Source organism: Oncorhynchus gorbuscha, unplaced genomic scaffold (genome assembly GCF_021184085.1).
Source record: "Oncorhynchus gorbuscha isolate QuinsamMale2020 ecotype Even-year unplaced genomic scaffold, OgorEven_v1.0 Un_scaffold_4868, whole genome shotgun sequence".
NCBI classification, from domain to species: Eukaryota; Metazoa; Chordata; class Actinopteri; order Salmoniformes; family Salmonidae; genus Oncorhynchus; species Oncorhynchus gorbuscha.
Window position 1 is genome coordinate 20,791 of NW_025748795.1, and position 10,001 is coordinate 30,791.

The window sequence follows — 10,001 nt, forward strand, 5'->3', positions numbered from 1 at the left end:
CTGACTGGTCTCGTTCTCATGACCCTGCTAGCTACTACTGTTAATCTGACTGGTCTCGTTCTCATGACCCTGCTAGCTACTACTGTTAATCTGACTGGTCTCGTTCTCATGACCCTGCTAGCTACTACTGTTAATCTGACTGGTCTCGTTCTCATGACCCTGCTAGCTACTACTGTTAATCTGACTGGTCTCGTTCTCATGACCCTGCTAGCTACTACTGTTAATCTGACTGGTCTCGTTCTCATGACCCTGCTAGCTACTACTGTTAATCTGACTGGTCTCGTTCTCATGACCCTGCTAGCTACTACTGTTAATCTGACTGGTCTCGTTCTCATGACCCTGCTAGCTACTACTGTTAATCTGACTGGTCTCGTTCTCATGACCCTGCTAGCTACTACTGTTAATCTGACTGGTCTCGTTCTCATGACCCTGCTAGCTACTACTGTTAATCTGACTGGTCTCGTTCTCATGACCCTGCTAGCTACTACTGTTAATCTGACTGGTCTCGTTCTCATGACCCTGCTAGCTACTACTGTTAATCTGACTGGTCTCGTTCTCATGACCCTGCTAGCTACTACTGTTAATCTGACTGGTCTCGTTCTCATGACCCTGCTAGCTACTACTGTTAATCTGACTGGTCTCGTTCTCATGACCCTGCTAGCTACTACTGTTAATCTGACTGGTCTCGTTCTCATGACCCTGCTAGCTACTACTGTTAATCTGACTGGTCTCGTTCTCATGACCCTGCTAGCTACTACTGTTAATCTGACTGGTCTCGTTCTCATGACCCTGCTAGCTACTACTGTTAATCTGACTGGTCTCGTTCTCATGACCCTGCTAGCTACTACTGTTAATCTGACTGGTCTCGTTCTCATGACCCTGCTAGCTACTACTGTTAATCTGACTGGTCTCGTTCTCATGACCCTGCTAGCTACTACTGTTAATCTGACTGGTCTCGTTCTCATGACCCTGCTAGCTACTACTGTTAATCTGACTGGTCTCGTTCTCATGACCCTGCTAGCTACTACTGTTAATCTGACTGGTCTCGTTCTCATGACCCTGCTAGCTACTACTGTTAATCTGACTGGTCTCGTTCTCATGACCCTGCTCGCTACTACTGTTAATCTGACTGGTCTCGTTCTCATGACCCTGCTAGCTACTACTGTTAATCTGACTGGTCTTTTCATGACCCTGCTAGCTACTACTGTTAATCTGACTGGTCTCGTTCTCATGACCCTGCTAGCTACTACTGTTAATCTGACTGGTCTCGTTCTCATGACCCTGCTAGCTACTACTGTTAATCTGACTGGTCTCGTTCTCATGACCCTGCTCGCTACTACTGTTAATCTGACTGGTCTCGTTTTCAACTCCTATACATTTTCATTCAGTTAGGGATTGGAGAGTATGTGTGTGTGTGTGTGTGTGTGTGTGTGTGTGTGTGTGTGTGTGTGTGTGTGTGTGTGTGTGTGTGTGTGTGTGTGTGTGTGTGTGGACGGTTTGAAGCAGCCAAAGAATACCTGAGCCTTTCACTAACAGAGCAGCATCATGTCACAAAGTACAAGTAGGTCAACTCTATTTCAATTTGAGTGTAAAATCAAAGACTCACACGATACATATCTTACTGCTGTCTACACCTGTTTTACAGTCTAAAGGTACAGTCAAATTCCATGAGGTTTGTTTACGTTGTTATTTACTTCATTAATGTCAAACGTTGTTTGACTGATGACCACTCTGGGAGGAGATCATCATTGTTGGAACTGCAGAATTGTGTGTGTGTCACTGTGTGTGTTCTTTCGTGTGACTTGTCCCCTTAGCAACGCTCTATTTCTCCTTCCTCTATTGTCTTCGGTAAATAATGGCTTCTCTCTAACAAATGGACTTCTCTCTCTCTCTGTCCTTCTTTTGTTCCCTAGGTCTCTCCCTCCTTGTCGACGCTGTGTAAACTTCCCTAACAATGCTCAACTACACACAAAGGCACACACTGAATGCCCTTAACCTGTCTGAAAACCCTTTCTACAATGCTACGCCCATACATGAATCATACTCCTGCAAAACCAACTGCATCCCTTTGTAGTTCTCACTAGTATTGTTGTGGTAGCGCATTATGAAACCATTAGGGGTCCTTCTGTAGCTCAGTTGGTAGAGCATGGCGCTTGGGTTCGATCCCCGGGACCACCCATACGTAGAATGTATGCACACATGACTGTAAGTCACTTTGGATAAAAGCGTCTGCTAAATGGCATATATTATTATTATATATTATTATTATATTATTAATAAGCATTTTTTGAGTGTGTCTCTTACAAAGCACCATGAGTTATTGATACTTGTATTTGACACTGGAATACCCTATACATGCATTACAATACACACAGGTGGATCATAAAGTCTAATCAGTGTTGTTTCACAGCACAGAATTTTACAGACCTTATAAAATATGAGATAATCTATATGGATAAAAGAGTCGCTCGGTAGTCATCGTAAACGACAGGTAACTAATGGAAGGGCAGCTATATCAAAGGCCGTACTTGCCTTGGGACATATTTCAGTTTCAAAGAGCAAGTGCCATGTCATGTAAACAGAGTCCATCTGGGGAAAACGTTCGGTAATATTGGGCCGTATTCATTTGGGGCGCACCGTCGCAAAATGTTTTGCTGCAATGGAAAATGTAGTGTTTCTAATTGGACAAGTTCAGGTAGTTCCTCCCTGTTTCAGTCTTTTCTTCCGTTTGGTGCCTAATGAATACGACCCTGCTATAGCCGATGGCCCTCAAGGTCAATGTTCACTTGCAGGCCGACAGCATGCCAGGTCCTAATGCTAGGCATCAACAGCCAATCCTGTAGGCACTTCCTTATAATCTCCATGATTCCTGTAAATTGCACATCCCTTGTATAACACATAGTTACATTTCACAGGTCACTATTGCACGTTCTGACTAGGTGGGTCGGTTGATAACTACTGTATCATATATTACGGATTCCACATATCAATTAGTGATGGGAAAACATCTGTACGGTTACATGTCACAATATTATTTTGGACTATATTATATCGATACTTTAACTTCAACTGTCTTGTTTTTTGTTGTTGCTAGGTAGCTTTAGCAAGCGCCAGACAGCTGTACCAGCGGCAAAACTCTGGTATTTTTCATCCTATAGCTTGTTCTCCATCTTATTTTTAAATAGTGAGCCAACATGTGTTCAACACACTTATTTCCTTGACTGATCAAAACAAATGTTTTCTTTTGTGGAATTTAAAAAATAAACATTTTAGTCATTTAGCTGGTGCTTATTCAGAACGACTTACAGGACCAATTAGGGTTAAGTGCTTTGCTCAATGGCACATTGACAGATTGTTCACCTAGTCGGCTCGAGGATTAAAAACGGCAACCTTTCGGTTACTGGCCCAATGCTCTTAACCACTATGCTACCTGCAGGAGACCTATACTGAGCAATATGTTTTGGAATTGCAACACCTATAGAATCATGAGAATCCCAATGCATATCTCATCGGCATCTAAGTAATGTGATATCATATCGTGAGGTCCCTGGGAATTTCTCTTCCTTTATTGCTGTTTTAGTGTTTTGCATGTAGGGGTGGCAGGGTAGCCTAGTGGTTAGTGGAGGGGCGGCAGGGTGGCCTAGTGGTTAGTGGAGGGGCGGCAGGGTGGCCTAGTGGTTAGAGTGGAGGGGCGGCAGGGTGGCCTAGTGGTTAGTGGAGGGCGGAGGGGCCTGGTGGTTAGAGTGGAGGGGCAGGGTGGCCTGGTGGTTAGAGTGGAGGGGCGGCAGGGTGGCCTGGTGGTTAGAGTGGAGGGGCGGCATATGCAGGGTTTGGGTGGAGGCCTGGTGTGGTTAGAGTGGAGGGCGGCAGGGTGGCCTGGTGGTTAGAGTGGAGGGGCGGCAGGGTGGCCTGGTGGTTAGAGTGGAGGGGCGGCAGGGTGGCCTGGTGGTTAGGGGCGGCTGTTAGAGTGGAGGGGCGGCAGGGTGGCCTGGTGGTTAGAGTGGAGGGGCGGCAGGGTGGCCTGGTGGTTAGAGTGGAGGGGCGGCAGGGTGGCCTGGTGGTTAGAGTGGAGGGGCGGCAGGGTGGCCTGGTGGTTAGAGTGGAGGGGCGGCAGGGTGGCCTGGTGGTTAGAGTGGAGGGTGGCCTGGTGGTTAGGCAGGGTGGCCTGGTGGTTAGAGTGGAGGGGCGGCAGGGTGGCCTGGTGGTTAGAGTGGAGGGGCGGCAGGGTGGCCTGGTGGTTAGAGTGGAGGGGCGGCAGGGTGGCCTGGTGGTTAGAGTGGAGGGCGGCAGGGTGGCCTGGTGGTTAGAGTGGAGGGGCGGCAGGGTGGCCTGGTGGTTAGAGTGGAGGGGCGGCAGGGTGGCCTGGTGGTTAGAGTGGAGAGGGTGGCCTGGTGGTTAGAGTGGGGGCGGCAGGGTGGCTGGTGGTTAGAGTGGAGGGGCGGCAGGGTGGCCTGGTGGTTAGAGTGTAGGACTAGTAACAGAAAGGTTGCAAGTTCAAATCCCCGAGCTGATAAGGTTGTCGTTCTGCCCCTGAACAATGCAGTTAACCCACTGTTCCTAGGCCGTCATTGAAAATAAGAATTTGTTCTTAAATGACTTGCCTAGTTAAATAAAGGTAAAATAAAATAAAAAATGTAGATAGTGTGTGTGTCTGTGTGTTTACACCTGAGTGTTAACGTTTCTAAATACGGGTCTGTTTGTGTGTTAGCCTACGATGACAGACAACTGGAGGGTCACAACTAACTCTGTTTACTTTCTTAACCCTTTTTCTAACACACTGAGACACCACTGTCCTGTAAAATACAAGATGGCCTACTTCCCTCAGTCTATCCCTCCTCCCCTCCTCCCCCTGATTCAACACAGTGTGTTTGTACAGCCGTCAGTGTGTGGCCACTGCATACAATGGGGGTTTGACGGCGTGTTGGGTCGCCTCGTTTCCTCATCTTCAGGTTGCATTATACTGTCAGAACCCAGGGCTCCTTCCAGGGCCAAGTGATGACGGTCCTCATCCTTCAGGTTGCATTATACTGTCAGAACCCAGGGCTCCTTCCAGGGCCAAGTGATGACGGTCCTCATCTTCTGGTTGCATTAAACTGCCAGAACCCAGGGCTCCTTCCAGGGCCAAGTGATGACCCTCATCTTCTGGTTCACTGTCAGAACCCAGTTCCTTCCAGGGCCAAGTGATGACGGTCCTCATCTTCTGGTTGCATTAAACTGCCAGAACCCATGACGGGGTTCATTAAACTTCCAGGGCCAAGTGATGACGGTCCTCATCTTCTGGTTGCATTAAACTGCCAGAACCCAGGGCTCCTTCCAGGGCCAAGTGATGACGGTCCTCATCTTCAGGTTGCATTAAACTGTCAGAACCCAGGGTTCCTTCCAGGGCCAAGTGATGACGGTCCTCATCTTCTGGTTGCATTAAACTGCCAGAACCCAGGGTTCCTTCCAGGGCCAAGTGATGACGGTCCTCATCTTCTGGTTGCATTAAACTGCCAGAACCCAGGGTTCCTTCCAGGGCCAAGTGATGACGGTCCTCATCTTCAGGTTGCATTAAACTGTCAGAACCCAGGGTTCCTTCCAGGGCCAAGTGATGACGGTCCTCATCTTCAGGTTGCATTAAACTGTCAGAACCCAGGGCTCCTTCCAGGGCCAAGTGATGACGGTCCTCATCTTCTGGTTGCATTAAACTGTCAGAACCCAGGGTTCCTTCCAGGGCCAAGTGATGACGGTCCTCATCTTCAGGTTGCATTCAACTGTCAGAACCCAGGGTTCCTTCCAGGGCCAAGTGATGACGGTCCTCATCTTCAGGTTGCATTAAACTGTCAGAACCCAGGGTTCCTTCCAGGGCCAAGTGATGACGGTCCTCATCTTCTGGTTGCATTAAACTGTCAGAACCCAGGGTTCCTTCCAGGGCCAAGTGATGACGGTCCTCATCTTCAGGTTGCATTAAACTGTCAGAACCCAGTTCCTTCCAGGGCCAAGTGATGACGGTCCTCATCTTCAGGTTGCATTAAACTGTCAGAACCCAGGGTTCCTTCCAGGGCCAAGTGATGACGGTCCTCATCTTCTGGTGCATTAAACTCAGTTCCTTCCAGGGCCTGGTTGCATTAAATTAAACTGCCAGAACTCAGGGCATTAAACTTCAGGGTTCCTTCCAGGGCCAAGTGATGACGGTCCTCATTTTCTGGTTGCATTAAACTGCCAGAACTCAGGGCTCCTTCCAGGGCCAAGTGATGACGGTCCTCATCTTCTAGTTGCATTAAACTGTCAGAACCCAGTTCCTTCCAGGGCCAAGTGATGACGGTCCTCATCTCTCTTTTTAGGCCTGTTCCCTTGCTGCTTGACTCGTTGCAGTTTCAACGTTATTCAACGTATTTTATCAATGTAGTGATGACGCTGCATCAATGTAGCTGGCTGGTTTGAAAATTGCGAAACATTATGAATAAATTTACATTTGTTGACGACTCAATTAGATATCAACCAGAATGAGATGCTGACGTGTCTTGTTTTCCTGGTGGAAGCGCAGTAGACTTCCAGAAAGATCTTCATTAACTTCTAGATTTGGGTGTTCAGAAACATTCACATAGCTGGGATGTGTTCTGAATCCCTTGTGGTCCTCTGTAGCTCAGTTATTAGAGCATAGTGCTTGCAACGCCAGTGTAGTGGGTTCAATTCCTGGGACCAACCGTACCTGAAATCTATTCACGCATGACTCTTCAGTCACTTTGGATAAAAGTATCTGATAATTGCAAATATTGTTATTTTCCAAAAAAGCTGTCACATGAAAAACCACAATGTGAGGTTGGAGTGGGGGAATCTGTCAGGATTTGCTTATTTAATGCAGTAGGTAAAGAACACACTAAATCCAGCTTAGCATCACTCCAATGCGGTTGGGGCTTTTGGCTCTTCCTACATTCAGAACTGACTGCTGTGTGTTGGATAGGAGCGTTTTGAGTGTTTGCATGCATGATTAAGAATGTGTGTGTGTCTCTCACAGGCTGTTATCATGGTAAAACACATGGGCCTAAACATCCATGAGTCCAGTGTGGTCGTTGGCTACACTTACTGCCACTGTCTCTACCAGATCAATCCAGAGCTGGAATAGGTGAGACGACCCCAGAGGGAAAACAGGAAGACACACACACTTTAGTGGAACACGTTTCTGTGTGAACTGAACATTGTCACATCTCTCTCACTCGCTCTCTCTCACACTCAAACTCTCACACACACACACACACAGAGGCTTGTTGTCACAGTGACCCTGCTGTGTGTCTCTGTCTGTGTATATATTTGTCTGTGTGTGTGCATGGGTGTGAGACGAGGCTCTGTGTGACCTGTGAAAGCCCACCACTATTTGACCCCTGCAATCATCCTTTTCAATGCTGGAGGGTTGAGGGAGATAAATGCTGTGGCTTGTGTGCCAAAGCTGTAACGTCCTACACATGAGACTTGCTCTGTTTTACTAGTGCCGTCTACTGTTGATCTAGCTGAAGGTGTTGGCTAACTTCCCTCTGATACACACACAATGTCTCTGTGTGTGTTGACCCTATTTAAACCTACATTAATAAAGGCTTTTACATTTCGCCAAATAATCTGGCCTTGGGTCACTAGTCAAACAAATCTTTAGTCACACCCCTTCACAACACCTGTCCTCTAGCTCTGAGGGAAAAACTCACACAAGGACAAAGCTGGGACTGTTCCACCTCAGACATGGAAGTAGCTCAACCATTACAATGCATAACATTACTCTGTCTTTCCATTGCATCTCTGAAATTGTAAAGCCATCAAACTTCAAAAATGTTCACAAGTCATTTGAAAAAGCGCGTATCCTTTGTACATGGTTGTTTCTCCCCAAGTTAACAGCAAGATTGGATACTTTAGTTCGTTCGACTGGGTGGCGTTGGGGAAAGCTCTTTTTCTTTCTTTTTGTACTGTACGCAGCGTCTCGCTGTACGCAGGGTCTCGCTGTACGCAGCGTCTCGCTGTACCCAGCGTCTCGCTGTACGCAGCGTCTCGCTGTACGCAGGGTCTCGCTGAACGCAGCGTCTCGCTGCTGTAGCGTCTCGCCGTACGCAGCGTCTCGCTGTGCTCTGAGGGGGAAAGAGGGTGAGGAAGGCAGATTTGCATCAGAAGTCTTCACCGGTCCAAAAAGTTGGACCCGTTCTGAAATGGACCTGGGACTTTCTCATTTGGACCCGATATGCATAAATATATATATATTTAATATAGAGACCTGTTCTGAACGGACCCGAGGACAACTAGATCCGTCCCATATAGACCTGGTTGAAATCACACCCAGCTTGATCCCGGTGAGGGAAGCAGCAGAAAAGTCATTTTTTTTAAGCTACTTTATTAACCGTAGCTGATAAAACGATAGAGGCTGTAGCAGGCGGGGAGGAACTGTACTGTGAGTGACACAGGGAGCAGCTCTCCCTGTACCTCTTTCTCTTGCTCCTAATTTCTCTCCGACTCTCATGGATTTATTGCCTCTCATTTTTACTTCTGTCATTGCACCTGGAAATAGCTGTGCAGGGTGCACCTGGAAATAGCTGTGCAGGGTGCACCTGGAAATAGCTGTGCAGGGTGCACCTGGAAATAGCTGTGCAGGGTGCACCTGGAAATAGCTGTGCAGGGTGCACCTGGAAATAGCTGTGCAGGGTGCACCTGGAAATAGCTGTGCAGGGTGCACCTGGAAATAGCTGTGCAGGGTGCACCTGGAAATAGCTGTGCAGGGTGCACCTGGAAATAGCTGTGCAGGGTGCACCTGGAAATAGCTGTGCAGGGTGCACCTGGAAATAGCTGTGCAGGGTGCACCTGGAAAGCTGTGCAGGGTGCACCTGGAAATGGCTGTGCAGGGTGCACCTGGAAATGGCTGTGCAGGGTGCACCTGGAAATGGCTGTGCAGGGTGCACCTGGAAATGGCTGTGCAGGGTGAACCTGGAAATGGCTGTGCAGGATGAACCTGGAAATAGCTGTGCAGGGTGCACCTGAGCTCAACAGTCAAGACAACGCAGAAGTGGCTTTGGGACAACTTGAACCCGATCAAACAGCTGTGCAGCGACACTCTCCTTCCAACCTAACAGAGCTTGAGAGGATCTGCAGAGAAGAATGGGAGAAACTCCCCAATACAAGTGTGCCTAGCTTGTAGCTTCATACCCAAGAAGACTTGAGGCTGTAGTCACTGCCAAAGATGCTTTTAACAAAGTACTGAGTAAAGGTTCTGAATAATTATGTAAATGTGCTATTTCAGTTTTTTTCTTGTGACATTTGCATAAATGTATAAAAAAAACTTTTTGTTTTGTCATTATGGGGTATTGTGTGTAAATTGAGGGGGGGAAAAAACTACAATTTGAATCCATTTTAGAATAAGGCTGTAATGTAACAAAATGCGGAAAAAGTCAACGGGTCTGAATACTTTCTGAATTCTGTGTGTGTGTGTGTGTGTGTGTGTGTGTGTGTGTGTGTGTGTGTGTGTGTGTGTGTGTGTGTGTGTGCGAGGTATTGACTAGGCAGCAGGATAGATAATAGAAAGAAATGTGTTGAGTAGACATTTTAATAAATAGAAAAATAATCAAACAAGGAATAAATACACAAAGTAAAGATTGCTTGGCAGGATATATACAGTCGATGTGCTGGGTAAAGGTAATTGACTAGGCAGCAGGATAGATAATACACAGTAACAGCATCATGTGTAAGATATTTAAATATAGGTAAAGGTATAGTGACTCTGCAGCAGGATAGATAATACACAGTAACATCATCATGTGTTGAGTCAAAAGATATTTAAATATAGGTAAAGGTATAGTGACTAGGCAGCAGGATAGATAATACACAGTAACAGCATCATGTGATGAGTCAAAAGATATTTAAATATAGGTAAAGGTATAGTGACTAGGCAGCAGGATAGATAATACACAGTAACAGCATCATGTGTTGAGTCAAAAGATATTTAAATATAGGTAAAGGTATAGTGACTAGGCAGCAGGATAGATAATACACAG